Below are 5,736 nucleotides of genomic sequence, written 5' to 3' on the forward strand. Positions count from 1 at the left end.
TATTTATTTGACAGAGACAGAGACAGCCAATGAGAGAGGGACCACAAGCAGGGGGAGTGGGAGAGGAAGAAGCAGGCCCACAGAGGAGGAGCCTGACGTGGGGCTCGAACCCAGAACGCCGGGATCACGCCCTGAGCCGAAGGCAGACGCTTTAACCGCTGTGCCACCCAGGCGCCCCCCTCTGGAGGTTCTAAGGAAGAATCTGCTTCCTTGCTTTTCCCAGCCTCCAGAGGCTACCTGTGAACCTCCTCTCATGGCCCTGTTCTCCAATTCGGTGCCCCTGCTTCCACAGGTACACATCCTCCCCTGGTTCTTCTGCCTCCCTCTTTCATCTTTTAATTATTTACATTGGGACCACCCAGATAATGCAGGGTAAACTTCTGATTTTAAAATCCCTAACCTAATCACATCTGTGAAATGTTCTTTTGCCATGTCAGGTAACATATCCACGGGTTCCAGGGATTAGGACGTGGGCATCTTAGGCAGGGGCAGGGGGCCATTATTCTGCCTTCCATACAGGGTGGAGGAGAAATCTGGAGGATCAAAGGAATGATTTGCTATGTATTTTAAATGAGCAGGCGCCTTCTGTTTTCTTTAATATATTTGTAATGTGTATTTTTAATGGATGAGAGAGACAGATATCTGCAGGAATTTATTCCTTAAGTACATGGAAGGAGATGAGATAAAGAGTGCAAGAGCTGGAGAATGGCGTGCATTGAGTGAGGACAATTCATCAAGTACAACTTTCAAGAGCAGAGTTCATGGAGTAGCATAGTAAATGTGGTGGTGAGAAGATGATTTTCTGATTGCTTCTATTGCTTCCATAAAAAAGAAGCAAGGTTATCAGTGAAATTTAATATATTATTGACATTTAAAATGAAAAAGCTAATAGCACTGCTCAAGATAAAATTACTGTCAGAAAGCCAAGAACAGGAAAATAATTAAGATATTCTAGATTCCAGGTGTGTAGTACAAGGGAAATATGCAGCCAATAGTCAGGGACCAGAAGGGGATAATATTGAAAGATAGGATACAATATAAGCCAGTCAAGGGGGGTGCCTGGCTGGTTCAGTCTGTTGAGCATCTGCCTTTGGCTCGGGTCATGATCCCAGGGTGCTGGGATTAAGCCCCACATCGTGCTCCCTACTTGGTGGGGAGCCTGCTTCTCTCTCTCCCACTCCCTCTGATTGTGTACATGCTCTCTTTCTGTCAAATAAATAAATACAATTAAAAAAAAAAAAAGAAATCAGTCAAGGAATTCTGGCATGACTGGTAGAGGCTTTTGCCTGAATTTAAATTATAGGATAGAAAAGCCCACAAGACACAAGACAAGGCTGTACCCACAAAACAAGTGATATGGGAAAAGTAATTGGTCTTTTAAAAAACCAGAATCTACAGCTTCATTTATCTCATCCGTGTCTTACATATAGACCCCACATCCTGTTGAACGTAACTTCTAAAATAGTTTGAGTCAACTTTCACATGCTTTGTCACTTATTAACATTGATATTTAGCATGTTAAAAATATAAGTTACAACAATAATGTTTAATAAGTATAAATAGTAATTATTATAATTCCATAAGCTCTAATAATTATTACCTCATTATTTATAATAATTATCAAAACAATGATTATTTAATTGTCAATTAAATCAGTTATTAAATTAATTAAATTAATTGTTATTAAATTAATAGTTATTTAAATAATAATTACTATTTTTTAAAAAGTAGTAGTTGTCAGTGATGCAGTACTCTTTGTTTTAGTAAAAATTAAGATATGTCTTTTATTATCTGCAATATAGCAATTACTTTCCCCAAAACTGGTTTTCCAGAATCTTCTTTTTATGCTGAACAATGGAGCTTAAAAATTTTTTGACAACAAAGCAACAATAATAATGAAATACTAAACCCTAAAATGTTCTAAAAACTTTCTATTACAGGCTATTATCTCTAAATCCTTTACATACAATAATCATTTAATTCTCTACAAAACACTAATAGTGTTGGGTTAGTACTATTAATATCCTTATTTATCTGACGAGACATCTGAGGCTTCAAAATATTAAGCAACTCTCTAAGGTTTACAGGTAATAAGTGACACAACCATCATGGTAGCACCTTATTCCTTTAAGAAGTATTTTAAGAAACCATCACTTAAAGAAAAATCAAGGTTGGGATACATATGTGGTGCTTTTGCCTTGACTGTCAGAAAGAAATACACCTTATACTTTACTGCTTTTATTGACCTCTAGGATGAAAAAGACTAATATGGACGTTCTGATTTTATTTTATTTTTTATTTATTTTTTTTAATGATTTTTTATTATATTATGTTAGTCACCATACAGTACATCCCCGGTTTCCGATGTAAGGCTCGATGATTCATTAGTTGCGTATAACACCCAGTGCACCATGCAATACGTACCCTCCTTACTACCCATCACCAGCCTATCCCATTCCCCCACCCCTGTAGCAAATGTTGAGAATTCGTTCTTTCTGATAGCTGAGTAATATTCCATTGTATATATGGACCACAGCTTCTTAATTCAGTCATCTGTTGAAGGGCATCTCGGCTCCTTCCACGATTTAGCTCTTGTGGACATTGCTGCTATGAACACTGGGGTGCATATGGCCCTTCTCTTCACTATGTCTGTATCTTTGGGGTAAACACCCAGTAGTGCAATGGCTGGATCATAGGGTAGCTCAATTTTTAACTTTTTAAGGGACCTCCACACTGTTTTCCAGAGTGGCTGTACCAACTTGCATTCCCATCAACAATGTAGGAGGGATCCCTTTTCTCCACAACCTCTCCAACAATTGTTGTCTCTTGCCTTGTCTATTTTTGCCATTCTAACTGGCGTAAGGTGGTATCTCAGTGTGGTTTTGATTTGAATTTCCCTGATGGCTAATGATTTTGAACATTTTTTCATGTGTCTGTTAGCCATTTGTATGTCTTCATTGGAAAAGTGTCTGTTCATATCTTCTGCCCATTTTTTGATTTGTTTATTTGTTTCTCGTGTATTGAGTTTGAGAAGTTCTTTGTAGATCTTGGATACCAGTCCTTTATCTGTAGTGTCATTTGCAAATATATTCTCCCATTCCGTGGGCTGCCTCTTAGTTTTTCTGACTGTTTCCTTGGATGTGCAGAAACTTTTAATCTTGATGAAGTCCCATAAATTCATTTTATCTTTTGTTTCTCTTGCCTTTGGGGATGTGTCATGAAAAAGGTTGCTTTGGCTGATGTCGTAGAGGTTGCTGCCTATGTTCTCCTCTAGAATTTTGATGGATTCCTGTCTCACATCGAGGTCTTTCATCCATTTGGAGTTTATTTTTGTGTATGGTGTGAGAGAGTGGTCAAGTTTCATTCTTTTGCATGTAGCTGTCCAATTTTCCCAGCACCATTTATTGAAGAGAGTGTCTTTTTCCCACCGGATGTTTTTTCCTGCTTTATCAAATATTAGTTGCCCAAAGAGCCGAGGGTCCATTTCTGGGCTCTCTATTCTGTTCCATTGGTCTATGTGTCTGTTTTTGTGCCAGTACCATGCTGTCTTTGTGATCACAGCTTTGTAGTACAGCTCGAAATCCGGCATTGTGATGCCCCCAGCTTTGTTTTTCCTTTTCAACAGTTCCTTGGAGATTCGGGGCCTTTTCTGTTTCCATACAAATTTAAGGACTGTTTGTTCCAGTTCTTTGAAAAATGTCCTTGGTATTTTGATCGGGATAGCATTGAAAGTGTAGATTGCTCTGGGTAGCATGGACATTTTAACTATGTTAATTCTTCCGATCCATGAGCATGGAATATCTTTCCATCTTTTTATGTCTTCCTCAATGTCTTTCAAGAGTGATTTATAGTTTCTAGAATATAGGTCCTTTACGTCTCTGGTTAAGTTAATTCCAAGGTAACGTATGGTTTTTGGTGCTATTGTAAATGGGATGGATTCCCTAATTTCTCTTTCTTCGGTCTCGTTATTCGTGTATAGAAATGCAACTGATTTCTGAGCATTGATTTTGTATCCCGCCACGTTACTGAATTGCTCTATAACTTCTAATAGTTTGGGAGTGGCTTCTTTTGGGTTTTCCATATAGAGTATCATGTCATCTGCGAAGAGAGACATTTTGACTTCTTCTTTGCCGATTTGAATACCTTTGATCCCTTTTTGTCGTCTGATTGCTGTTGCAAGGACTTCTAGTACTATGTTGAATAATAGTGGCGAGAGTGGGCATCCTTGTCGAGTTCCTGATCTTAAGGGAAAGGCTTCCAGCTTTTCCCCATTGAGAATAATATTTGCAGTAGGCTTTTCATAGATGGCTTTTATGAGATTGAGAAATGTACCCTCTATTCCTACACTCTGAAGGGTTTTAATCAGGAAAGGATGCTGTATTTTGTCAAATGCTTTTTCGGCATCGATTGAGAGGATCATATGGTTCCTGAGTCTTTTCTTGTTGATATGATGTATCACGCTGATTGATTTGCGAATATTGAACCACGCTTGCATCCCAGGTATGAATCCCACTTGATCATGATGGATAATCCTTTTAATGTACTGTTGGATTCTATTAGCAAGTATCTTGTTGAGGATTTTGGGGACGTTCTGATTTTAAATTACATATAGAGGGAAAAAGCATTTCCCTCCATAAACCAACTTTGAGGAAATAGAGCAAAGGTGTTTCCTATATTCAGAAGCATATAGGAAATTGATTGGCATCTTGATGGCTTCCATTGCTCAGCAAATTGTATTCCAGGTCATCTGCTTTGATATGGGGGAATCATCAGACACTTGTGAAGAATGTAGAAGCAAGGGATTTTTATGAGATAATCCTAGGCTTTAAGTAAAATTATAAAATTCAATGAAAGTGAAAATATCTCTCTGTATTAATCAATTTACTATAAAGGAAACTATAATGTCTGATAAAGTTACTTGTCTGCCTGCCTGTTGTTATCACTCACTGATTCAACTATGTGGTCCAAAAATGTTATTCATGGGGCGCCTGGGTGGCACAGCGGTTGGGCGTCTGCCTTCGGCTCAGGGCGTGATCCCGGCGTTATGGGATCGAGCCCCACGTCGGGCTCCTCTGCTGTGGGCCTGCTTCTTCCTCTCCCACTCCCCTTACTTGTGTTCCCTCTCTCGCTGGCTGTCTCTATCTCTGTCGAATAAATAAATAAAATCTTTAAAAAAAAAAACAAACAAAAATGTTATTCAGGGTGCACTATTAAAAGAAGTTTCTCAAATACACTCATCATGTTTATAGTATATACGACTGCCAATATCGTCATTAAGATCAAAGGTTCATTTTTACATGTTGTCTTTATCTAAACTTCTAAGTATTTGGGAAAAGTTATAACTACCTTCTTTTGGCAGCAGCATTTTTACTTAATAAGGATAAATTGGCAAACATTGAAGTAAGTTACATAAAAGTAGTTGATACCACTTCTTCAAATCATGAGAGCTATTTCTTCTTATTATCTTCTTAATGCAATTATCACAGATCCTGAGGGACATTATTCTGGGAGCAGAATCAGATATTACTGATGTTGATAATTTAAGCAATGGTTTAGTTCTGTTTATATAAGTTGGGTAAAAACTACGAAGAAATATGGAGAGCAAGGAAATAATTTTGTACAGGTTAAATGAACTTGGATTCATCAATTTCTTTACAAGAAAGGATATAGATAATGTACTCATATATCACCTAATCTATAAATGGAACAGTTTAAAAATAATAAAGACGTAGAACT

This window comes from Ursus maritimus, unplaced genomic scaffold (assembly GCF_017311325.1).
Source record: "Ursus maritimus isolate PB19 unplaced genomic scaffold, ASM1731132v1 scaffold_11, whole genome shotgun sequence".
In the NCBI taxonomy this organism is placed as follows: Eukaryota; Metazoa; Chordata; class Mammalia; order Carnivora; family Ursidae; genus Ursus; species Ursus maritimus.